The 27,792-nt window shown below is 39.6% G+C and overlaps 1 protein-coding gene across 2 annotated transcripts in view; it reads left to right on the top strand.

The window, feature by feature from the left end:
• Positions 1 to 27,792, top strand: part of ntm (neurotrimin) — a 276,837-nt gene that overhangs the window by 80,061 nt on the left and 168,984 nt on the right. The window lies entirely within an intron of this gene.

Here is a 27,792-nt window from a genome sequence, read left to right as displayed (position 1 = left end):
TATATATATGGGACAAATATTACAGTCTGCATGATGTTTTTTCCCCTTGCTTGTTAGAATGGACTGCCTACTGACTGACTTTGTTCATCTAAATGTTTAGATGAACAAGAATTGTCTGAGTCTGTTTTATCGGATTACAACAGATTCAATTTTGTTTTCTGTGCTACATTTAGACACATTTATCCATATAGCTCAGACTGAGCCTTGTTTCTGTTTGTCTTGTTTTTAAAGAATTATAACTTAGATTTTTATGTTATTGGGTGACCTCACTTTTTTTTTTCTTTTTGTAATTAAAGAGTTTTGTCTCAAATAAAGGATTTTTATTGTCAAACAATAAGATTATATAAAAACAACATTCTTAATAAACATCCTCCAAGGGAGGCAGTTCCATTATTTATATATTGGAATAAATAAATACATTTATTTATTTATTTATGTTTTGCCAAAGCTGGTACACGTTGCTAAGCTCTTACCCATGATTGTTTGGAAAGGGCAGCAGAATAATTAGTTTGACAAATGAATTGGACAAATCGGATCATTTGTCAAACTAACTGCAGAAATTGAACATTTTATGAGCTGTCAGAGTTAACCACATATTCCTGAGACGTGGCAGATGGCTGTACAGTCAAACATAAGAGATTGTGACTGTTTTGCATAAAAGCTTCCAACCAAAATTTCTACCTAATGTAACTGAATGTTTAATAATTCAGGCACCAGCTGGAACTGCCACAATTTTTCCTCGGATGAGCATGATTCACCACGATACTTTCTACCAGCGCAGTTTATGTGCTTAAGCATGAATCAGTTTCTTACTGACTCTATAGATTCACTGCGTTTCGTTTTCAGAGCCAGACATCGGCCGAGTGCTTTACGTCAGTAAAAATGTTTGGCATTTCCCCCTTTGGACCATTTCTGTAGATTACCCCATTGCAGGAGTTTTTATACAAGGATTAGAATATTTATCTAAGCTTTCTGGCACATAAATTTTTTAAAATTCAGCAGCCTACCCGATCTAACAGCGTTTTAAACATGCAGCGTTTATGAACGCAACACAATCACGAACAGATCGGTCCCAGCAACGCTGCAGCCCGGCGTTTAGAAGAGAATTTATTTACACCGCAGAACGGGATTAAACCGTTTCCCTTGAACCGAGTTAGAAATGCTGTAATTGAATACAACTGCTGAAAGTGACACCAGGATTTCCACGTATCAAAATGAATTTGACCAAAACAAAGAGGCCATTGAAAAGTATCAGAGTAAAAAAATGTCTTGTGGTGCGACCTAATTTAATTTTTTTTGTTTTGTTGTGTTGAGTACAAGTCCATCTCCTAAAAATCCTGTGAATTTATCTAATTTAGTTTTATGTGCGAGTGGAACCTGAGGTGTGTTGCTCACTGTGCATTTAAAAAGTTTTCCTTTTTCCAACTCGATTTAGACATCTTGGGATGAATATTACTCAAGAACATAATGGCCCCTTTAAGCAACTTTTAAAAATTATATTATAAAACTACACCGAACATAGATAACTGCATAAATCCGCCAGTCTCATTAGAGATTTGATTTTAATGTATCCCAAAAAACAAAGGCATTTTTTAACAAAGTGCCTTAGCACATTTTATTAATGTACTAATGTGGTTGTTTGTGTAATGTTGGTGATTAGTGGGTTTCCACTTGTATAAACAGCTAATTTCTGTCCTTGCCGAGTCGGACATCATCCTCCATAGAGGCATGTTTATTAAAAAGGATTAATAATCCCAGAAAGACGCAGCACCTGCATTAGACCCTCCTAAAAGGGCTTGGCAGGAGGTTCTAGGTGTGATTATTACAGATAGCCGACGATCTAAAGCCCAACATTACATGTTGGCCACGGTCTCTTGTAGTTCAAGGTCCTACTGCATTTATCTGAACTGGAAATAAAGATGTTTCCCTTTGATTCTTCCTGTGACAGATGCATGCTAGAACTGTCCAAAAATTACACCCCATTGGAGTACCGGTTTTCAATTTTTTTCCAAAACTTAGGAAAAAAAAACAAATCAAGCCCGACTCAATTTGACTCTATTTGGTGCGAGGCTGGAGGGCGGATTTTATCGTGTTGGAAACAGAACAGAACTTGCCTTTAACGAAGAATATTTTGATACGTTTAAAGTCAGAGAAAATTAAATATTTGTTGAAGAGGAAATGTGATGTTTTTTTACTCAACTTGGCAGTCCTTTATGAATTATTACAACACAAATATATGATTAGTTTGGTAGAGCAATGTCTGTCATGTCCTCTGAAGTTTGTTCTTGATGTACCATGATGAAAAAAACGTAAAGATAAAGAAAATTATTGCAGCTATTTAAAAAAAAAAATCCTATTACTTTATGTTCAGCAGTGAGGAAAGCAAAAAGTCTGTTTTTCATGCAGTGCCTGTGTTGCATATTCAGAGATGTGTCATGAATTGGGTTGATTGACGCGGTGGACCCGTATAGGTTGAAGTGCAAAAAATGATGGTTCTAATGAAATCCTAAAAGGGTACAAGGTCCAGGCAGCACTGGTGAGCAAAAGGCAAGGAGCTCTGACACTGGTAGCAACGAATGAAACACAGCAGACAAGAGGAACTGACACGACTGCAATGACAAGGACCTGGCGGGAGGGGGGTGCAGGAAACACCGACACAGGTGGGATACGAGACACAGCTGGGAGCAATCAGGGGCAGACGAGGAGACACAGGAACTAAATAAACCCGCGGAAAACCACATCCTCACAAGATGAAAGTTTTGTGCACCATTTTAATTGCATAAACATTCAAACAAACATTACTGCTGGGGGGGAGGGAGTTTATCGCTTTAGTAATGAATAAACCGTATTCTTGTTCTCGTATGACTTGAACCTAACTCCTATTTTATGACTGCAAACTACATAACCACCAAAAGAATATTTGTATTTGAGCAGCCATCCGTTCCGCCCCGGCTGAGCTTCTTTCCTGCTGTGTGTTTGCATATCTGTGGCGGCTCAGGTTGAGACAGAAGCTCCGACAGAAATTACTTTGCTTTGCCGTTTCCTAGGATGAATGCCAATTATTAAAAACACAAGCACATTAGCAGAGGGTTATTAGTTTCACATTGTGTTGTCAACCGCCTGGATGTGTGATGAGCAGATTAATGCTCATTTGACTGTGTTGGGATTATTATATTAGCTGGCCTGCTTGGGAGTGAAAAGTGTAATTCACAGGCATGCAGATATGGAAAGATATGTTTATGTTGGGCTTTTCGTGCTCGACTGTTTGGCTTCATGGCTTTAGCTTGTGTAAATAGTCTTTGCTCATTGTGCTGGAAGTATTTGCTCTCAGTTATCATGTTCAACATTTGGCCATGTTGTCGAGGGAGATTTTGAGTCTCTGAGATATTCGAGTTGGACGTCGCCTGATGCTGCTTGATCATGATTTCAATTATAACCAGTACATATTCAAATCAAAAATATATTTTAAAAAATTCTTGACAAAAACTGTCCAGCTATTGCACTTGAGGAACAGTGAACAGATGTAAACACTCTGTGCATGTAAAGTATTCTCTCACCCATCCGATCGTTAAATTCACCTCCATGGTGACGGATGAATAAAATTCAGCACCTGGGTAGAAGATGTGCTACAATGAGCCTGCAGATCGGCTGGTAGAGAGCATTATGGGATGGGTTTCCATGGTATCCTAGGCTTACACCACAAGTGCTATGCATAGGTCGTGTACATTAGGGGTTGCATGGCTTCGTGTTGTTTAAAGTCGAGGTCAACGTGATGAAAGTTGAGTCGAGTTCGACTAGCTGCTGTGGCACCGGAGAAACTTGCGTTTTCTTCACCTCACATTTCTAGCAGACACTGACAGAGGACAGCTTAGACTGAAGTCTATTAAACAGAATAAAAAAACAAAAACAGGACATTATCCCAGACGTCTTCGGCAACGGCGGAGGAGACTCGTTATTTTCTGTCACTGGTCCAAAAAGTTGCACTAACTTTAGTCTGACATATTTTTTTTTATTTTTCTCTAAACACCAGTTGATTCTGATGATCAAGTTATTTGCTCACCTAGGACAGCCTCGTCTAGGAGTCAAATTAATACATTGACCACAATTGTGCATGTTGGAACGTTACAAACTGAACTTATTATAAACTAATCACCTTTAATACGGGGTACAATTAAATTCAGCACACTCGTATTTCCTCCAGGCGGCTCTCTCTCGATACGCAGCAGCCTGCTCTGCTGACTCCGGCCTGCAGCTCTCTGACTTTCCTCAGAATGCAGCTCGAGCTACGTTTGTCTGTGTTTTTGTAAAAGTGTCTTCCAGGTCAGAAGCTTCAACAGGGTGACAGCCTGACATCATGCCGCACTATTATTCAAGTAGTCAGCACCGCCTGGCTCGCGAAGCCCCAAATCCACAATAAGAGCATTCTGGCAAAACTGACTGGACCAAAACAAGACATGTTTTTGTGATCAAGTTTACTCTATTAATTACATATTCCTAAAAGCAGCTATTTTATTTTTTCCCCTCTTTTTTATAATGACATGCTTCTTTTATTGCCAATGTAGCGTTGGAATATACCAGATGGCAATGTAGCAGATTCTGTGTGGCTCAGCAGAGCAAAGTTTTTTTTCTGGGTTCCCTTCATTTCTCTACAGTTAAAAAAAAAAACAACAAAAAAAACTCCATGACCCGTGAGCGAGTGTTACCGAGAGCAAAAAAAACAAAAAAAAGGATGTGATTGATTGTTGGTCAGCTTTCCCCCGCGCGGCGCCTCAACCTTTGTTTTTCACAGAATCTGTCGTCGCAGACGAGGGCGCATTCTCGTCTAATGCTATGTGACACCCGCCCCATCCGTGCAGCTGTCAGAATAAGTATCGCAGATCAAATGTAATCTGATTCTGGTTTCACCCCAAGATTCGCATCTATCTGCGGTGCGCGCATCTGTGATGTCCTTAATGGAGCAGGCATTACACGATCACTGGTGGAATCGCAGCATCTGTCCAGAACAAATCCTTGTTCTTCTGCAGAGGGATGAAGCAGCAGATCAAACATAGCTTTTGCCAGTGCGCCATTCTGGTCTGCATGCCTTATTTACTTTCTGTTTGGCTCGTCTGTCTCTTCTGTATATGCATCCTCCACCACTCGCAAAAAAACAACCAAGGCAAACAGCATCCTGCAACAGCACACATCACAAGCTAGATTTTCTTTCTTCAACTCACATTTCCCTTCAGTAGTAGTTTTGAGCTCACCAACACCTTATGAATACTGCGCAGCATTAATAGTTATGACCTTCTCTTTGCCCCCCCACCCTCCCCCCATTTGCCCTTACCGTCTCGGTTCCCCTTCAAGTTGTTTGTTCCGTTTTGGTACAGTTGTGCAGGATTTTTCCGAAACAGATCGGAAGAGAGGGGAAGGGGCAGCGGGGGGGTGAAGGGCGGGGCGGGCTGCCAGAAGCTTCTGCTCTGTGCCTGGCCTTGTCAAATTGATTGATGAGAAAGGCAAGCTTGTGTTCTTGGCAGGCTGGGGATTCATCCTCCTGGCAGCTCTGATATACTTATCTTGGTTTAAAGTGGCGGCAGCGGTAGGGGTGGGAGGGGTTGCCATCGCGCTGCAAGGGTGTAAAAAGGAGATTAAGGTGCTGCACATCATGCTAAATGAGATTAGGCGCCATCTGATGCACATGCTACAATGCTATATGTGCTAGCTTCCACTTTTTTTTTTTTTTTTTTTAAGTTTTGAACTCAACCAGTCAAAAGACAGAGTGATGGAGGAGAGATGAGAACGTACACGTTCGAAGCTCATGTTTTCCGTCTCCCTGAGACTTCAGCACCGTCGGTCTGAAGCAGCGCCGGCTCCTCAATCACGGATGGATTTTTTGGAGGTCTAATGTATATGAATAAAATATTATATGGGGTTACATATGAATAAAATTACATGTGTGGGGAGTTTTGGTGTACTCTAAATATCCTTCTGTCTCCAGTGTCGGATGCCTCCCATCTGAAACTTGGAGAAGAATAAGATGCGACGTTGTTCTGATCCGCTGTCCAGATGTGAGTTATATTGCTATTGATACGTCTTGCCACGACGTGTAGCATGATTAATGTAGCAGCAAATTGTTTTAGGAGTCGTGACGGCACGATTAGGTTTCATCACGCTGCATAAACAAGTTTTATTGAAATTACAATAAAAGTTCATATATATGTATATGAGCCCGATTCTCTGTCTCTGTCTTTGAATATCATGTTTTCATGCTAAATCTGTGAGGTCTCGGTTCTGAGGCCCTCGTCAACCCTTTTTTTTTTCTTTTTTCTTCTGTCCTTCCTCTTTGTAGAGTTCTGGACAACTTTTGCTCTCGCTGCAGACTAAATGCAGAGAAAACCCAGCAGAGAGAGAGAGAGAATTTAGGCAGTTTGCTCATGTGTGTTTGCAGAAGCAGACTTTGCTCACTGGCACCGTGCAACTTTTTCCCTCTGAAATACACTCACAGAGCAACAGACGGAAAGAATTGGCTGGTGCTGCTGGCGTGGAAAAAAAAGATTGCTTTTGACAGGGTTTCTCGCTCAGTCATGAGTGATAGGCAACCTCTCGTTCACCCACTCAAACACTCCAAACCTCAGTCGCTGCTTCGGCTTCCTCACATCATGAGCAGGAGGTAACTGCAGTCTCTTGTTCTCCGATTCCCGGTTCTGTTGACGTTTCTCTCCGGCTTCTCGTTAAAATGTTAATTGTTTCGTTGGGGTCTTATAACCTCTAACAGCTGCACTTGCCCTTTTATTTCCCCTCTAGCAGAATTGTGACAAATTACGAGCGGTCTCATGTTCTCGTCTAAGTTGAGAAAACATTTTGTTTAAGACAAATGGACTGGCCTGACTAATGGACTGTATCGAGAGACGTTGCTTGCAAAGTGGTTCCGAACCCGAATTGTCTTTATCGGAAGTCTTGCAAAAGTTTCTCCAAATTATGAACCACTAGGAACAGCAAACATTACGAACAGTTCCAAACTCTTTCAATTAATTATGGACCAATTTAAAATCATGAACAAATTAGATCCAAATCCTGCGTTGAGACGAGTCCACTTGGTGAAGGAGATGTTGCTGATGCTGTTTTAGGTTTGTCTTCTATTCGAAAATTATCCATCAGCTTTCTGCTCACTAATTGTGTAAATTTATCCTTAATTTTTTCCCCGAATATAAACACTTGAGGGCAGAACCGAAGACGAGGCTCAGGACGTCGAAGCAACAGAACGTTAGGTTTTCACATGTGCTGACTAAGCAGCAACAGATAGATCATTCTGGGCCATAATGCTTCTGATTTTAATTTGGTAACTGCATTTTTTTTTTTTTTATTGAAATATTGAGTCATGAGGATTTAATGAGATTGTGCAGTTGTTTGGTGGTTTGCTTGTTGAAGCCTGTGTCGATGTGTGTGGTGTAAGTAATTACGTCCCGAGTGAGATTTGGCTTAGACGACAGAGAAGAGAGATACAGTATGCATGTGGTCCAGTAACCATAACAACTACAACAGCCAATAATGCAGCTGTGGTGCTTGGCCAGGTCGAGTGACATTTCTGCCAGCCTCCAAATGATCAGTTCCTCTGTTAGTCTGCTCACAGAATGCTTTAGACTATAGTTTTTGTTTTTATTTCATAGTTAACTTTGATAGTTAAGTATTAAAAATTGCACCAGATATCGCCTTATATGTATGTCTGATGTTCAGATATAGTTCAATTTGTAAACATGGGCCAAAAGTGTAGAAATAAATGTATCTTTTATTGTAGCAGTTTACTGTGTTTTCAAATTGAAAAATGCAGGGGTGCGTTCGCACCAGCCCTGTTTAGTACCGCTTTAATTGAGTTGCAGTTCGTCTGCCTAGAAAGTCCGGTTCGTTTTGGGAGGTGTGAATGTGCAACCAAACCCTGATGCAGACCAAACGGCAAACTCTGGTCCAACTACAAGTTAACTCTGGTGTGGTGTGAATGAATGTATGGATGACAAGTGGACCAGAGGCTGCTACGAAAGCAGGAAGCAGATGATGGTGCCGGGCATTCTGGGTAAATACAACCAAAACAAATGTAAAAAAACCCCCAAAAATTTAGTAGAAGTTATACCGGAGCCTTAATAGTGGTGGATGGAGCATTACTGCCACCAACTAGTAAGGACTCGAGTCTTTTTTAAATAAATCGATAAGGCCAAAATTTGACAAATATCGGATGCTAAGCAAAACAAAATTAGACATTCAGCCCCCACCCCCTGACGCCCCTGAAAGAAAAACACGCCTCCAGACGTGACGATGAAAACTGAGTTCATGATGATGAAATGATGCAAAATTAAATTAATTGGCACACAGCTTCAACATGTTTGATCGCGCCTTGTTGCCATGCTGGTCATGTTTTTGCACTTCATCCATTTTTTTTATTTTTATTAATTGTTAATTAGTGGCATTGTTTGGAATGGTTGACCAGGACGGAGGGGCAGTGGCTGCTGTTGGCACAGCTTTGTTGTTTTGCAGAAGATTTCTTTACTTTCTGGTTTTCCAGCATTTTCTCTGGTTGATACACTAAGAGACACGGTATTGCTAAAAAAATGTTTCCACTTTAGGAACGCTCTTAAAGTCTAAGGTACTTTGTGGATAACTTATCATACAGAGGTAAAATCCTAAGAACAATCTTAGAATTCCAGAAATTCAAAGATTTTTTTCCTGAAATGTTCCACTTTTAGATTCTTTGTGCACACATGTCCTGGTCTTAAATCTTATGATGAGACGCATTCTATCAAGGTTCCCAGGATGTTGTAGAGAAAAGGGCCACAGCAGCACAGATTGGAGCCTTTAGGCTCTTTTTGACAGGATTTGATTACCATTCATGAGGCTATGATTCGATTTGAAGTCTATTATTAAGGGCATTGTAATGAGTGACAAAAATATTAAAAATATTTTACAGCATTCCAATCGTTTTAGACGTACCTGTAAAGCTTGGTTAACTTTCTTTGAGTTGGGCGTTTCAAAGTGTTTTCTTTCATTTTTGCCATCTTCCCCTGAGAGTCCAGGACATGTTGAAAGTGACCTCATGTGCTCGGCGTAATTTGTCAAGGTGCCACACTGATCTACGCCCAAGATCTGTTTCTCTGGGATCCTCAAAATTAGGACATAAATTAACAGCAAGTTAATCAAGTTTTGGCATTTCTTAATTGAATCGTGCGAGTCCTCAACTTGACGGGTGGAAAACATTTATGTTTTTCCCGCCCAACAGCCCTGGTATGAAATGCTTTTCTACATTATTCATCCTTGCTTTCCTGGAAAAAAAAAATATCTACAGGTTATTTTAGATTCATATTACCGAAACATATGTATGCTCCTGAATTTATTTTAAAGTATTTTACAGGTCTGTACTTGGGATTCCAGTTTATGTTTCCATGTTTTCTGGACAAGGACTCTCTGAGTCTGGACCTGATTCTATTTGAGAAAGAAATTTCCTGATTTTCTTTTCTTTTCTTGTTTTTTGCTTTGTTAAAAGTACACACATATTCTTCTTTTCTTTTCACTTTAATTCCATTCTGGTTCATTGTGGAAGTTATGTCTTGTGTTACATTTTTAAACACTGCAGTTTGTGCTTTTGCTATGCATCCCCAATGTTTTAAATATATTTATGTCGCTCGCCTCCCTAGAACCTCTTCTCGGGAACACGACCAAACCTCTGCTTTTCGCTTACTGTTATTAACATGAGGGGCAAAGGGAGAGATTGTTTAATAAGGAAACCTGAGCATGAGCATATTTTGCATGGGACGAGCCAGTGACAATCAAATTAACATAATTATTCATTAAATAGGCAAACAATCCCAGATGTTCAACCGGCAACAGATGTGCGCCTTCTGTCCGCAGCCACTCGGTATGAAAGGAAATACACAGAAACAATGAAAAAGAACGATTTTTAATCATTTTACCTGAAGAATAGGAGATTGGGAAAACCTTTACAGAATGTAATCTTTTACCGTCGATCAAGCCGGAAGAGACCATCTAAGAAAAAAAACAACTAGGAAGCCAGCGAGGACTTTGGCAAACAATTTAGTTGTGGTGCGTTACTGTTTAAAATACACCTGAATAATTGATGGCAAGAGTTCTGATCTGCATGTGAAACTTGTGCAACATCATGAAGAGGCTATATTCACGGCCTTCGAGATTCATCCTGTGCAACAGTGAATAGACTGACGTCCTGTAGAGCAAATGTGCAGCATGTGAAACGTCCAGACTCCATTCAGCCGAAGTCGAAGGAACCGGAGTCTTTATCATCAAAACAGACGAAGCCGTTGAGAACGGAGTTCCTTGTTCACAAGGGAAGAGAATCTGAACGGTGGTCGTCCGTTCTCTTGGTGGGGAGCGGGTGAATCGGTAGGAGTTGTGGAGGTTGAGTTTTGTGAAGATGGTTGAGTCATGAGCAGATTCAAAGGCAGAGGATATGAGAGGCAATGGACGCTGTGATCTGATCGAGTCCTCCACAGCCAACGCAAGGCCAGAGAAACCCGTCCGTTTTGCTGACAAAGAAGAATCCTGAAGACGCTCTGTGTTTTTTTGTTTTTTTTTGTTGAGGTCGAAAACTGATTAGTTTTTTTTAACTTTGAGTTCAGCCTGCTGGAATATGTAAGAAAAAGAATTGCTTAAGAATTGCTTTACAAAATGCTGATTTTCTTATTTATTTGCTTATTTATTTGTATGTCATTGTCAGCAGGATGCAGCTGAACCTGGTTAACAAGCTGCTGTCTCGGGAGAATTTGTGTTGAAAACAGCCTCACCTGCAACGGTGCCACTTTTCAGAGAGGAGAAATATTGTTTCTGGGTCCCGGAGAAAAACTCAGTGACTCTCAAAAACAGAACATTGGCTTACACAGTGTGAATCAAAGCCTTAACACATACGGCACTGCTGAGCGACTTACAGCGTTCTCATCTCTTATTCTTTTTGAGAGTGGTGTTAATATGCATTGTGTTGGGCTTGCTTCTATAATCCATGATATAATAAACAATGCAGACTCACCGCAGGAGCTTTTCATCTGTATAGAACTATTAGGGGATTTTTTTTTTTTTTTTTTTGATTGTTGCTTAAAGCAACTGATGCTGCGACAAACTTCCCTTCATTTCTCTCTCCTCTTTCAAGCACCGCTGGTGAGGAGCAAGCTACGTTCTCATTTGATTATTATTTGGCAAATATGTAATGAATATTCTCTAAATGACCAAACTGCAGGAAACAGGTGCTTACTCATTTTCTTTACGTCTTTGTATCACATCCTGCATGTGGTATTCAATTACCTTTGTTTTTTTGTCCTCGTATGTTTTCACCTCTTAATGCATGTAAGGGTCAGTTTGGAATGTCTTCAAGTTTCTGTGCTTGTAACCATTTGGTATTTAGATATATGTTTCTTATTTACCTAAAGTATGATAATAAATCATTTCTTTTCTTTTTTTTTTTTACGTCCTCAAAAGGTTTTTTTCTTTTTTTTGCATGTTAAGCAGGAAAAGACTAAAGTGGTTGTGAAGTCCAAGAAAGCCAACTCGTTGAATTTGAAACTTTGTTTGCTTAAATCACACTAAACGACCGGAAAACTTTGCTGCACGACGTCGTTAATTTTGCCATGATGTTGATTTTTTTTTTTTTTTTTTTTTTTTTTTTTTAGCATTTCATTGACCTCGTCGTTTTCCATTAGCTTGGTTCACAATGTCGTTTTTAAACGAACGCGCATCTTTGGATGCATTTCAAACGCATCGCTTGCTTGTGTGAAATCACTGAAAATATGAGAAGAAATTAGACACGATGTAAGGGAAAGGAGTCGTAACCCTCACAGGTCCATCTCTATCTCGGGTGCAATTTCCAGATGAGCTGAGAAGCACTTCTCTTGTTTCACCTCCTACAGTAATAGCTTCTGGTCTCTTTTCATTTTTTTGACACTAGAAAACCTACACAATTGATAAATGTTATTTTTGTTGTTGCTTTCTGAAATAGCAAACGGTACTGTGATGCGTCAAACTCGCGGTGCAATTCTACTTTTCACTAACTTGAAAAAGCTGGTTCCATCCACTTTATCCTAATTCAATATGCGATCACTTCAAACAATGTTTCTTTGCGATTTCGCCTTTAAATTAAATGTGAAAATAAAGCACGGATTCTCAGTTTAGCAGAGAACAACCCGACAGACAAATCTTCACACGTTTTGCCTTCGGAACTGAAATAGCTCAAGCATGACCAGAAGAGAATCTATTAGTCAACTGTTTGCAAAATTAGCTTGACCTTCTTAGCTGTAAGGATAATGCTTATCCTCCGAGACTCACACAGTACACAGAATACACACAATAGCTCTCATGGAAAGTGCAAATAGACCCTGACTCACAGTTTCTGTTTGTAGGACAGATTTTTTTCCCCCTTTTTCATGAAAATCGAGTCAATTTGAAAGATTGGACAACCTGGTTTTAATTGGTTGATATGAAATTTTGCAAATTGTGAGAAGAAGTCTGATACATTTGCCAATAAAATCAATACGCAGTTTGACTTCCCCCTTCTTCACTTGCAAAGACGCGAGCTATTGCATCTACGGAGCCAAACCGCGTCCAAAGTAAATATTCAGTCTACTGTCTGGATAATCGGCGATTGAATTCCAGCCAAAAATAAGCCTCGATGCTGACTGATTTGGAAATCCGCAAACAGAATCTTTGAATCTGAGATTAGAAAGAATTAGAATAGGAGATTCCCAACATGTCACTGAAGTGACAGCCCCTCTGTCCTGAGAGTGGGAAGACGGCACTGCACGCATTACACACACTTCCCTGCTGTTGCTGCTGCTGCTGTCTGTTTCTACAAACACTCCCTCCACTGTCCTGCTGCAAGCTCAGGGCGCTCACCCCACCGTGACTAGTGTTGCTTTGTTCACAAACAATCTGTTCAGATGAACAAATCATTTGAGTGAACGAGCCGAATCAAATCATTTTATTAACTAATTTGTTCACGACTCAGTTCCGAGAAGGTCAGCGTGAGGCTGCCGGTCCGAGAAGGTCAGCGTGAGGCTGCCGATCCGAGAAGGTCAGCGTGAGGCTGCCGATCCGAGAAGGTCAGCGTGAGGCTGCTGGTCGGCTGGAACGTCTGTATGATAAAGATTCCCTCAGTGAGAAGCACACTTCCTTTCCTCTATTAATTAAACTACATAAAACGATTTTTAAAGCATTCTTAAACCTTGTCTGGTATCATAGTAGCTAATGCTAGGCTAAGGTACAAAATGGCTTTCTTTGTCACACTGTGGTCAGCGGTAGCAGACCGCCGGCACTTATAAACAACAATGTGCTCAAGCACATTTGTACGACTTGAAGGAATCCCAAAAGCGTCAGTGGATGTGACATCAAACCTGCATCTCTCAAAATTGTCTCAGAAATATTTTAAGATGCATTTTGATTAAATGAAAGCTAAATTCAGTGTCTATGGTGACTGATTAAGGTATTAAGAATCAGTTGTCTGAGGTGTAATTGATTTACTGATTTCTTATCAAAATAATAATTTAATCAAACATCAAACTGACAGCAATGCGTCATTTTCTTTTCTTTTTTTTTATTTGCTGCTTATCATTTTTTTGTAGTTTATGTAACCCGCAATTAGTCAATTAGTCAAAACTTTTATTTTTGCGGGCCCACTTCCCGTTTTGCCCCCAAACTCTGCCACCTTATTTAAAGCCCCAGTTTGAACTACATCACCTGTTCTTCACTGTGATTGTGGCTGTTTGGCCTCTTCCTGACAATTCACCCAAATCTTTGCATCTACTGATTTGATCTTATGCTGAGTTTCTTTGTGTGATAGCAGTATTGCTTTAGCATGAAATTTCTGCTCGATTGCTCATTGGAGCGTTGTTTTATTAGAACTGTTGGCGTTTGTTCTCTTCACTAAAGGTAACCTGATCGCTGATTTTGTGCATCTTCTGGCACTTTTTGTGTTGATATTGAGTTTGAAATTAAATTAATCAAAATGGGATGTAGCTACATTTAAGATGATATTGCGCAGTATATTTATTTATTTCTTTTTCTTTTTCTCACTCTTGATATTTTGATTGATTGATATCTTGATTTTTTCCTTGATATTTTGAAAGTGAACTTTGATTTCAACTTTAACTTGAAATATGATTGATATTATTTTTATTTAAATTATGGTTAATTTAACCTGATTGAAATGTTTAGTTTAATTAGGAATTTAATATTTGCATTTGAATTTAATATTTATTCCCTTTGAGTGTTTGTACATGATTGTTTTGATAAAACACTCGATGGGTTTTCTGGCCTTTTAGGTCGGGTTTTTTTTTTATTCCTGATGGATCAGATCCTCTTCTGAATCCAAGGATGGCGAGCTAGGAATAAGGACAAGAACTTCATGATCTTGGAATTGATTTATTTTGAGTTAATTCGTCTCTCATTGTGCATTTGTAATTGTCTGTTGTTTTTATTCAAATCACTAATATATTCACCAAAACTAAAACTGCTGAATCCCGTTTTCATTCTCACCTCAGGCTCCTTAAAAGAACCATCTTCTGATGCTGCTCTTGTAGCCGCAGTTAGCTGCATAGCCCATAGCTGTTACATTTATTACTTTTCTTTATTCTTTCTTTTTAGCCAAGTGCCAAGAACTTTGTGAGTAAATTAAGTATTTTAACTGCAAAGTTGATTTTTTTTTTATATATATATACTTTGGAGAGAAGTTTGTATTTATTCCATATATGCATGCAGAGCTTGTTTGAGAAAGTCTGTCTATCTAAATCCTTGTATCTTTGCTGTAGTGTGTGAAAGATTAGAGCTGCCACCAGGCAATGGAAAAACAGAGCAGTAGCTATTACTTTATAATGTGAAGGAAACCTGTGCAGCTCACTTTCTTCATGTTTTCTACCAGTGGCGACCATAAGAGGGTTTTCAGCCTTTACCATTTTTATTTTGTGTTTTTTTTTTTCTTCAAAACCAATGCACTGAATGTTTAACTAACATCAATATCTGATAGTGTTAAAAGGTCTTAGAAAGGCTAAGACCTTAAACTTAGAGGCCATGTCTAAATAACTACATATTTCAAATATTCTTATATCAATAAAGAATATTCCAATTTGCAGAGCAATGTTTTGTTTTGATTTTATTATAAGCATGCTTAAGGCTAAATACACAACACAATGTCGAGCAACCCTGGAATTTAAATGGCTTCTGTGAAGCATCAAACTCTCCAGTTTATAAAACAAAAGATTTCCCAAGCAGAGCAGCTCTGATTGCTGCAGCAGAAACAGGGATGTATGAATCATCATAGAGAAAAGAAAGGTTGCTACCTGGCCACCTCATGTGTTGTCATTCGATCTTGTTAACAACTTTAGCCGTGCCACACTTGACACTAAAAACGACTGGAACTGGGACGCTCACCAAACTGTTTCAATTTCAGGATTTTTTGATGTTTTCCATTTTGTGGCTTCGTTGTGGTGGTGAGGACCAATATAAAATGGCATCTAGTTAATTAGAGGTGTTGTAATGACTTCATTATGATTAATCACACTTTAATTAATCACACCAGTATTTTTCAAATCATTAAGATAATAATGATGACGGCAATAAAAAAAATCGCTTTGTTGCTTTCTCCCGGTTTTGATGCTCTGACTTAGTGGCACAGAGACTTTCTCTCATAACAGAGGAAATCATTCGATTCGAATCGTTGGAATGCATATCTGACCTAATTATTAGGTCTAAATAATAAAGACAAAGAACAGGTTTTTATGCAGGTTGCCCTGATGCTTGAATGTTTTGAACTTAATGAAGAAAACACTTCCATCATGACTTCATGGAAAATATTACACGGTACTCTCCGTCTTGGAGTCTGGGTCCATCATCCAACACAGTGGCCGCACACTGGAAACGGATGCTGGCAGCCCTTATCTCACCGTCTCCATGGTTCTAATTAATGACAGGGTCCTGGATGTTTTCCTGTTTGCATATAAAATCCTACTAAAAATGCCTCGACATTTTGGTACAAAGTTGCAGATGTGCTGCCTTTTTTTGCCCCCCCTCCCCCGTTTTGCTTTTTTCCAACTTCACGTACTTTGATAGCTGGAAGACAATATCACTAAAACCAATTTTCTAAGTCAGTTTATAGGACGCAGGGGAAAAAAAATGTAAAAGCACAGTAGATGTGTCATGCATGTCAAAGCAACAGGAACAGGAAACACTGGAAAACAGTGAGAGGCTCCCAGCTGGCGGAACCACGCCGCTGCTACATCACGGTGCGTTCACTGTTGGCTGTAAGTCTTCAAGTTGATGGAAAGTCACAAGTCGTTCCTGTGGAAGTCCAAGTCGAGTACGAACTTCTTCGGCTTTCTTGAAGAAGTTTGAGACTAAAGTAACAAGAATTGTGGCTCAAGTTTGAACGCTATCCGGTTCCAAAAAAAAAATAAAAAAAAATAAAATCCCATCAGTTGACTTCAAGTTAAGACTTTTTTCTTGGGTGAGTTTTGGAAGAATTCAATTTAATACAGGGAGTGTTTTCAAGTTTGTTTGTTTTTTCTAAACATTGGTTTCATTTGGCCAGAAGGGGCAAAAAGTCAACAATGATCTGTTTAAAGCTCAATTATCCCGCTTTAACATAAATTATAGATGAAGACTTTAGCGTTTACTCGCTTAGTTAACCTAATTAGTTTTCTGACTTGCCAACGTAAGCACCTCTGAGATGCGAGGCAGACTTTCCCTCCATTATGATCAAGTGCAATTGGGGACAGTAAACAGAGTTTGAGAATATTGGAAAAGATGAGTTCTCCCCCACGGTGATCACACATGCTGTAGAAGATACTGCAGTATCTCATTACGAGCCGCCCCCAACCTGTCCTCAATCTGTTTTTCATTCTTTCCAATGAACCCTTTTTTTTTTTTTTTTTTTTGTCTCGCAGGTCTCAGGTTTATATGTATTTCTAATCTGAGAATTTCAGAGGGAACATGCTTCCACACAGATGTCAAAACTCCTACCAGTGACAAATTTGCTCATCTGAACCCCAGTGAGTTCACATCCCTGCATGCCTCTGCTTTCAAGCTGAACATTAGGTTCTGGCAGAATTTAGTAAACCTACATTCCTGTTTTTTTTTTCCCCCCCTTCTTCTTTGTTTGCTTTGCTGGAAGCCTGAAATCATAACCCTGCAGGCTAATTATTATTCTTAGTACCTTGTGAGATTGACAGGCATTGCAGGCTGTGTACAGCTTTCAGCTACCACATGTGGTAGAGCAAATCTTTTGCAGCTTCTGTCTGCGAGTTGTGTCAGAAGGGAGAAAATCTGACTTAAATTAGACGCTTAAAAATATCATGGATTTAAACTTATTTCGACGGTTCGATCGGAGTCGCTTTTTTTTTTTCTTCCTTTTTCCGAGTTGTTTATAAAAACAACTCGGCTTTTGCCTACAAGAGCAGATACCAAGCGTACTTTTTGAGCGTCACATGTTCTTTCCTTTTACAGACGTATTTCCAATTTATTATGCATTTTAATTGCAATCTATTGCCAATCAGAAACATGTTATCAGTCTAAGCAGATGCAGATAATAGCATCGAGTTATTGACTCTGCAGCGTCCCATCTCCTGGGTGAGCGTGTGGTGAGAGAGGACAGAAACGAGAAGAAACCTCCAGCAGCACCACGTGTTGGTGTAACAGGTGTCATCGGTATTAAATGCAATATGTTTTGATGAAATTAACATGCTAGTCTCAGCCTGTTGAAAATGTTGAATACAATTAAATTGAATTGATTTTGTCTTAAGGACTTCAATTAAATGGTCATTTGTCACACTGAGTCACAGGAGTTTGTCCAAACAGTTAGGAATAAAAGTCCTGTCACCAGTTTACCCTCAATCTCCATGGTAACCGTTGGATGAGATGGTCAATGGAGAGTTTTACCTCAACCGTTCACCAAGCGTCCATATCTAAGCATCGTCTCACAGCAGGCTGCTGCAGGGACAAAAGGACGATAGCAGCCAGGCGGCGTCCACTCAGTGGAAACGAGTCAAAAGTCGACAAACATTAGCAAGAAATAGCTGTGGTGCGATTATGTTCTGTAGGTTTACTACAGGCTGTGCTTAAGCAGCCTAGGCCCACAGCAGCATAACCACAGAGACAGCTCTGGAAACTTAAACCTCTCTAAGATTTTTTTAAGAAGGAAAATTTTCAACCTACTTTTATAAAACTAGACACGGTGTCTGCGGTTCATAGAAACTGGAACGGTGCTTCTCCATGTTTGGTTCTGCCACTCTGATGAGGAATTACCTATTGAAGCAGAGAAGTCCCAGTTCTTTCGGTAAGACTTGAACCAGTCAAGAGAGTCCGACTCAGCTCTCCAGTTCTTGTATGTCATGGTCAACAGTGTCAACGCTGCGCTGACGTCCAGCAGAACCAGCACTGTGGTTGATCCACTCTCTGTATTTATGTGGACATCATTGGACAATTTGACCGGCGCAGTCTCTGTCCTGTGGTGAGCACAGAAACTGGACTGAAAGATGTCAAAGCGGTGGTTCATTGCTAATAAACGTTTGAAAACTGTAGTAACACAGTTTTTCAATGATTTTGCTGAAGAAAGGAAGGTTGGAGTTCTGCAGTGTCGATTTGTCCAAATTTTTCTTCATAATCGGGACCTCGATGTTTACAGTTCATTTAATATGTAGTGCAACCGAAAAGCGCCGACTTTCAACAGGCCAGGCAATAAAAAGTAGACCATAACTATTTTCATTTTCAGTCGGATATTTAACAGTTTGCTGCTCCGCCGACGGGCTTCGTCATTTATCATTTCTCCCACAGCTTTAAAATGGTTCGTAGCTCTATTAGCTGCACTGTTTCTGGGATCAGGAACGTTTTACTTTTTTACGTTTAATATGACATGTTGTTAGCAAGGTGTGCAAATATAATTGAAGTCATCCGTCTTGTGAGAGGTGAAGATGGGTGTACTGGGCAAGAGGCAGGGACAATAGTGGATTGGTTGCAGCATGCTACACTGAATCCTATTTCTCCTCTGAGGTTATAGTCTTGCAAACTGTATATTGCAGGATCTATATTTACCCCTGGACTTTTAAAAATCTTATATATTTTGCAAGGAAAATATATCTGACTGACTTTATGTTCTGTGAAATCTTTATCAAACTCTTTGACTCTGACATTTTTTTAGGTCAGATTTCCTCTAACTCAATTAAAGCAGCTAAACCTTATATTGGATTTCGCTTCTTCGGGATCCTCTGAAGCATATCTATGCTATTAAGGAATTCCACAGGGTTATTTCTGAACCAGGAAGTTGAAAAGTTTCCAACTGCAGGTTGAAACGGTGTGTTTCACAAAAGCGACACTCAGTCTGCGGTTGAAATTTGTTGTTTTTTTTGTCAATCTTCATTGAGGCAGACTACCAACCAAAGTGTTCCACCTAAACTAATCACTCCTGAAGAGTTGCATAAAGGAAATATTAAATCTCACATATTTTATGCTGAGTGGGAAAGCGCTGAGTTTTTTTTTTTTTGATGTTTAGATCTGTGGAGCATAAAACGGATGTTCATGACAGAATCGCATATAGACCTTGATATGGTAGAAAATAACTTATTCTTGGCTCCCACATTCTCACATAAGTATTTGAAATATTTCCTTTTGTCTTTACAAAGTTTGAGTCGTGCAAAGCAAAAACAGTCGGTATGTTTCTCAATGTGTAACATTTATCCATCTCTGTCTCAGTCTGCTGGTTACTGGAAATGCTGCTTCTCTCCAGTTGACAGATTTGGACAAGGTTTCCTCCTCTTGTGCCTCCAGCCACAAAATATACACTCACCGTGGAGTCGGCATGTCTGGTGTCTCTGGACTCACAGAGTTCACCAATACAAATGAACCACTAATACTCTTTTTTTTTTTACTTTTTTTTTTTACAGAGCAGCACTTTCAAGGGCTGACATCAATTTGCCTGGAACAAATTGATGGTCTTACCTGAAAGACTAAGTTTGCTCCTGACTTTGAATTGGCCAGTGGTCGATGCTTTTTTTTTTTTTTTTTAAATTTGGCTGTGATTAATCATGAGATGCTTGCAGTATGATAACATTGTGTACACAAATAATTCATGCTGCTGAACTGATTATGTCTATAAAATATTATCAATGACTTTCTGTTATTTGGGTTTTAAAAACAGACGGGATGGAGATTAAGAGACAGCGGTTTCATATTCTTATGACAATAACTTATCAATATCTATCATTCAGCTAAAGATAAAAAAATGAAGGACTAAATTATTTGACATTCTGATTTTCTTAACTTATAAAAATCATCTGCAAGATAGGAGGCTTGAAAGAATCAATCCGCATGATACACACACTGGCCAGTCTGGATTAAATAAAAAATGGTGTGCTATTGGCAATAATAGACGGCTTATTAATCTACCACCAGCCATGTGGTGTTGGGGCCTGGGGCAGTTTTGGGCCTGCTCTTGATCCTAGTGGGGGGGCCGCTTGTGCTCCCAGCAGGGGCTGCCTCCCGGGTGTCCCTAGCCTAGAGGGAGCTGGAAGCCATGTTGGCTGGGTTTTATTAGAACAGGAGAATGAAGTGGAGGTGAAACGGCGTTGGAGGGGAAAAGGGTTGTTCGGTGGATGCTGAATTTAGGTTGTTCCGCCGTGTGGGGCAGCTGTGGGTTTTGGGAGGCCTGGGTGCACCTGTGGTTCCTGGGGTCCTGCTCGGTCACTGCTCTGGTCTGGCCTCATTTCCCTCAGACTGGAAACATAAAATGCTGCAAATTCCCCACTAGGGGGACTAGAACAACAAATTGTCTAATTAAAGACCACAGATATATTTCTATATCTTTGGAAAAAAACGAGATGTCATGATTCAAATCAGTGATTCTGAAATTGGTGTTGGAGGGGCCTGACCAACTGCAGACACGGTATGAGTAAATGACAAAATAATTCTTGCACACAGTGAGCATTATCAGGGTTGAATTGGAACGATTCTTTTCCAATTCTGATTGCTTATTTTGACTCTGGAAGGAAGAAATGGTGAAGTTTCAAGAAGACTTCATGTTGACGTGTTTACAGCACGTTTTGCCATTTGCTGTACATTTACACCTATTTAGGAAAACCCATATAGCTTTTAAACACTAACGTTTTAAAACACTGATGTCAAAAACCGGCCCTAGCTGGCTTTTTCTTCTCTCAGACATATTTGTTGGTTTTTGCTTATAAGCTTAACCCTTTAATTTTCACCCACTTAGTGTGTGCAGAGTGTGTCATGTTGTAATTTAATAGTATTTACGTTTGAAGTTAACATTTACATTTTCTTTGAGCTGTTGAACTGTTTAAATGTTATCACCTAGCAACCCAGGCCTCATTAGATGCCCTGCAACACTTGTGGCCGTGGCTCTGATGTCCCTAACCACACCTCCACTCATGGAGCAAAACACACAAACAATAAGTAGCTCTTACAATTATGTCCTCACTGGTATAAAGTATTATTTAACAGGTTTGTCATCACATTGCCAGAACAGACGGTTGGGAATGGCCAATTAGGCTTTATTTCTTAAGCAATTTTCTCACTGTGATGCAAGTTTCCCCTGTACAGTGTACAAAGAAGTATAAAAACCTTGGAAATTATACAAACAACCCATTTCATTTGTATGTGACTATATATGAAATAATTGTTGGCAAATGCAGGATTTTGGCTTTCATATAAGTGGTATAAGAGGGTTTAGATGAGGGTTTGTGTGAATGAGCTCAGTTCAAGGTACCTGGGATTTGTGGTTTTATTCACACACACACACACGCACGCACGCACACACGTGTGTGTATCTAAATCTCTCCCATTTACTTTTACTACTTTCGCTTTTTTAAATTCTGCTTAATGCATTTCAGTCCGTTTTCTTTCACCAGTTTGCTGTTTTAATGTGCCTCTTAAATAAAAGAGGCCTGGCCAGCTCTGGTCCCAGCACATTTTCTCTGGTTTGTTCTGCTCAGCCATGCTCTTGTTCAGGAGAACGAGCAACAAGGCCGAACAGTTCCGGATAAAACATAAAGTGTGAATGTAAAACAGAACCTAAATCATTCAGAAATGTTTTTTTGAACTGACCAATACAGTGAGGTGTTGGTTTACCATGACTAGTTTGTTTCAAACATTTGATTCACACAAAAAGTATTCCTGTTTATAGTTTGAGGCCAGGAACGGCAATCAAAGCGGTGAAGAACCTTGTTACCTAAGAGACAGATGTGCTTCTGAAACATTTATTTTCAGCGCACTATACAGACTCATATTCTTGCTTGAAGCTTTTTAACCATGTTTTTCAGCTGCCTGGCCTGAATGTGTGAGAGAAATGCAGCCGTCTGAAAGGAACACCTCCATTTTAATCCTCACACCTCACTTTTTCCTGTCTGCTCATGCATCAGCTTAGCTTTGCCTAATGGTCTATCTATATGTATATATATATATATATATATATATATATATATATATATAGTTTCCTCCTAGACTTCAACATGTTAGATGTTTTTTTTTGTCTCAAATTAAGATCCTGATTTTCTTCTAACCAACACAATATGTTGAGGTAACTTCCCCAAAGATGAGAACTGGTTTAAGGCAAATAAAATGAGCCCTGTTCTCAGTGCCCCTCCCCTAATTTTAGTGCCCATGCAGAAAAGGCGTGCAGTTAGCCAAGTGCCCCCCTGTAGCAGAAGAGGTTCAATGTTCGAAGAAGTCATGATCATAATGCTTCATCTAAGATTTCTAAACTTAACTCAGAGCCTAAGCTTGAACTTTTTCGTGTTTATTTGTACATTTTTGTTGAAACAGAAGTTTGAACGGAGTGTTTCTTCACACTGTCCCGTCTTTGCCAGGTTGTTTTTATCTGGTTGAGTCTCTCTTGTTGTCTCTTGCCAGATTGTATTTTATTTGGAACCAATTTGCCATTACAATCTGCTGGCATTCTCAAATAGTTTATGGTTTTGTTGCCACGAAGCTAACAAGTTTTGTCTGAAAAGTCCCCCATTAGTAACTGTGTTTTTAATTATCAGGAGCTCTGAGCTGTATAAAGTTGTTCTGCATCAATAAAATAGGCAGGATTTCCCTACATTTTTTTTTATACTTAAATTGAGAAAACTCCATTTGCATGAACAGAGTTATGAAATGTACGCATTATCCTAAGCACGTTTCCTTTGTACATCCCAATCAGTGCAGAATTTATTGTAAATGAGGGAATATTAGGCACAGGGGAAAATCAATGTCACATTATGTCAGCTGGTCGAGATCCTAAGCGAAGTTGAGAAATGCAAAAACATTTGGCTTGGCAAGCTGCCTCCTGGCATTAGGGCAAAACGTAAGATGAGTGACCGGGGCATCGTGTGCGAAACTGTCAAAGCTTTCGGGTCAAAGCAGCACACAGCCATGGCAATGAGGGAAAAATGGCTTGAAATAAAGGCTGAAACACGAAAACGGCTCATAACCGAAGTGTGGCAAAAGGAAGCGTAGGATTTACGAGGTGTTGATGAGGCATTTTTGACATTACGCCTTTGTTTAGTCACACGTCTACTGAAAATACAGAGACTCGCAGGAGGTTGTTAATCTTCTAAATCTGTAGTTTATCACTCAAAAAAAAAGAAAGTCACTAACTTCAATGGTCCAATGAGGAGATATCTTCATGGATTTCTCTTGTTGCAAATAACAGCAGGGTTTCCCTCAGTATATTATAAGCCTTTCGGGCCACCAGGCTTTACTTGTGCCCCCACCAGGCTCAGCATTGTTAATTCATCTTATATCTGGTGTTTAGGTATTAATCTTCCAGTCTTCCAAAAATGCACAACTATCAAGTAATATTTTCAAATTTCCTGTCAACTTTAAACATTTTTCTACTCACAAACATGGCGGCCAGCTGGATGGCTGCCCTAGCGCCCCGAGCAATCAGGGCTTAGCAAGTTTTCTGGGGGAAACCCTGAACACGGATTCATATTATTACCATCAGGTGAGTTTATCTATCTTGTGCTGCTAAAAAAAAATGAATCAATCATACGCTGTATGAGGCCACTCAGAAAAAGAATCGCTGTTTGCATTTGTGCTTCACGTATCGTTTGTCCTTCAATTAAATAAAAAAATGTGTCCTGTTAACATAAGCAAAAGGTGAAGGCCAGCAGCTCACTGTAATCTGTGCTTTGATTTTGTTCTGTTAAGTTGAACTGTTTGAGAAGCTTCAAGGATTTATGGATAATTGAATTCCTGGCCTGGTTTTAGAAAGCTTGATGTGGTTTAGGGTGTTGTGAGGAATGTATATTTGATCATCTGTTTCTGGTGTGCACAATTGTTGCACATCATTAACACTTTCCCATCCTAACCACTAAGTGTTGCCGATGGGCAAAGTTTCTCAGTTCGTTTTCGATGCGTAGAAAACGGTGAAAACGACCTTTATGCGTTTTGGCACACCTCTTACCTGAAGCCCCAGGTGTGAACGTGGTAGAGCAACAAGCTTTCAGCTTTGGTGATGAAGACGAACAGTGAGCCTTCAGTTTGTGCAATAAAGAGGGAAATGCATTTATCAAGAATTTCCCACTAAGAAACAACTGCTTTCATTAGGAAAGTTCACTAGAGGAGATGGAACAACATCACGGCTCTGGTTTGGATCCAGCAGTTAGGATGTGTAAGAAACTCCACTTTTACAAACCAGTAACTCATAAAGTTGTGGAGTTTGGTCCTCGATTTGTTAATGTCCTGCCATTCTTTTTTTTTTTAATTCAAGCTGCTAAAGAGGCTTCAGAAAGGAGTTCATTCAACGAGAATTTTCATAAACTCAATGAAATCCCCCGGACAACAGCTGATCTCCAAGTTGGCTAATGTTCCCGAGTTAAATAAAAGCATTATAAGGCTCAGCATGCGACACTGAGAACACAATGAACAGCTTTCAGCGGCTAACAATGAATCTGTGTGCTCCATTCTTTACGGGCTCTCTGGCCTCCCCGTCATTTCTCCTAAATAGACGGATCCCTTTTAAAAGGGTTCACTGAGCATAGGCCGGCTTTCAAATGTAGCCATCGAATATCGGCGTGATGCTAATGATGGAAAGTATATTTCTAGATACATTTCCTGAGGGTCAACCGCGTGCTGCGTGGGCTTCTTCAGAAGCCGGGCGAAATCAGGTCAAGGGGAGAGTTGGATGTTCGATTTTCCTGACATGGCACCTGTTTGTATTATTAATCTTCTCCGGTTGCATTTCAAAGTACGATGTACTCAGGGAGTCTTGTAAGGAACAGAAAGTTTTGAAAAGAACAGTTTTCCTGGGCTCGGTCTGCCCAACTTGGCCTGTTCCAATGAAATGTTTCTTGGTGTTTCTCATCGAACGTTTTATGAATTTCAGAATTTATGTGGAAATTTTCCGGAAGCCGTGAGGAAATTTGATTGAAAGTCCTTCACATCTATAGTTGTAAAATGTTATAGGATAACATGTAAAAATATAAAGGAACGAATTAAACATGTTTCTCATTAAACAGCTTTATTAGTTGTTGAATAAAGCACTTAAAGATCACTGTCCTAAATGGTAGGACAGTGACTCTGTTAGGACTCCTAATAGAGTGACGTTCTTTTCTAGACGGCAGGAGATCAAACGGCTTATGAACGAGATGAGGGAGTTTTCTCAAAGACTTGAGCCGTTTTCTTCCGTGTTCTTTTAAAAATAACCTCTAAAGGAGAGGATGAGACACTGATGACTCTCTGTTGCTGTTGCCACAAGTTGTTAAGCCCTCTTTTCAGAAACGTTGCAGCAACTGAATCATGATGTCTTCGGGCAGCAAGGAGCTTCTATTGTCCCTCCTGATGGAGTCTAAAATCCACTTACAGACAGAGAACCTTCCTCTGAGGAGAAAGAGCCCCGCTCTTCACGGCTATGGAGCGACAGCGTTGAAGATGAAGCCGATGAATACCTGACTGTCAGAACTGCTCTTTTATGCACAACTTGCATGAATGTGTAAACCTCATACTGTGGGAGTTTCTCTTCCCCCCCCCCTCTGTTAGTCAGAACAGTTCAGTCTACTTTGGGGTTGTTTCTTTTCCAGTTAAATGGTAAATGGTCTTTACTTGTGTCTGATGGTGATGAGCTGCATTGTAGCTTATCAGCTTTATGAAATGAAATAGATTATTTTCCTATTGGTTTCGAATCTATCAAAATCCATTTGGAAGAGTAGATTATTTTTATCTAATCAGGCTGAGATGTCTGTGTTACGGACATGGGAATACCAGCTTTCACATCTAAATTGGAAATTAAATGATTATATTGCAAGTCAAATCAGCAAAGGAAAAAAAAAAAATTCATCATCGCAATAATATACCTTAAATAAGTAATTTGTAGTTTGGTTATTAGGTAGCAATTAGATATGCGTTACTCTTGGCCTGGGCCTTGTTCTGACAGTTCAGCAGAACTTGGTCCCCAGAACTGGAAAAATTACACTGAACTGTTTTTTTTTTTTTTTTTTTCTTAAACATCTTTTATTACATTTCTTAGAAGATAAGAAACCCTGAGACAAATTTGAAAGGCTAGAGCGGCAGCCTGGTCAAGGTTTACTGACTACCACTAAAAACAACCTGAGCGACTGTCATAATCAAGAAGAGACAAGAATGTAATTATTTCATGTCACTAGGGACATGATTTATCCAGGTAAGTTAAAAATTATTTCCAAGAAAAAAGCGAGGTGGACTCTGAGAAGCACTTGACCCTCAGAATGAAGTTAAGAAATAAAATGTCTCACTATGAAGCACAAAAATCAGACGAGCCCGACGAGCGTTTTACGTTATTATGCAGAGAGTTAGATTAACCACTGTGATGTCCCTCTCAAAACTGATGCAGACTCTGTGTAGGACAGACGACATGGCATCTAAATTATAACTACAGCTGGATCGCGCGACTTCACACTGAGTGTGTGACTGACTGTACGAACCTCTGTGTCCACAGCACCTGGATCACCAGTGAGCTAAAGGAACTGTTAAACAGGAAAACGATCCTTCCGGGGGCGAGACTAGAGTACACAGACGCAACTAAAGTCAAGATTAGAGACAGCAGAAAGGCATACAGGAAAAGGTGAATGTGCAAACAAGGATTTTACATAAAATCAAAAAAAAATATGGAGAACTCTCAGCGTCCTCTTCATGATCGCCATAGTAATGGCTAACGGATGAATTCCCAAATCAGTCCATCTTGCGCACAATTTTTATGCTTTCCTCATCAGAAAACAAATCTGAACATTTGACTGAAAAGCGGCAAAACTTTGAATATGTTTAAAAGCAGAAGCTCTCACTAATAATCGAGTTTTGAATACAGTCTGGTAAATCCAGGAGGCTACTTACTAGCATGATGGTCTGAATGAAAATCCAAAACTAAAATAATTTTATTTTTCTCAAAATCACAGTGGGAGGGTACTTCTAATTTCATTTCTCTTTTTGAAATATTTGTGTCTGCTTTTAAAAAACAACAAAAAAACAAAAAGTGAATGCTTGAAGGTTTTTGCTTTGTTGAATAAAATACACTGTGAACTTTTTTCGCACCATTGTTTCAAAAGAACTCATGCTGCCGCATTTTTGATTAAAGATCTATTATTACTCAACTGCATATGCACAGACGAGCAAAAGATGAAAGCAGATAAAGAAAAAGTTTCTTTATCACTCGAGTTTAGATGGTATGACATTCCAACACCTATTGATTGACGGGGTTTAAAGTACTTTATAGGATTTTACCAATTTTACTTGGCAGACATTTATTTAAATAATAACTGTGGAAGTGATTGTGATTGGGGGTTTTTTCCACATGTGGCT

The sequence above is a fragment of the Poecilia formosa genome, unplaced genomic scaffold, assembly GCF_000485575.1.
Source record: "Poecilia formosa unplaced genomic scaffold, Poecilia_formosa-5.1.2 Scaffold79, whole genome shotgun sequence".
NCBI lineage: Eukaryota > Metazoa > Chordata > Actinopteri > Cyprinodontiformes > Poeciliidae > Poecilia > Poecilia formosa.
The sequence above is the reverse complement of the archived record's forward strand: the minus strand, read 5'-3'. Positions and strand labels throughout refer to the sequence as shown.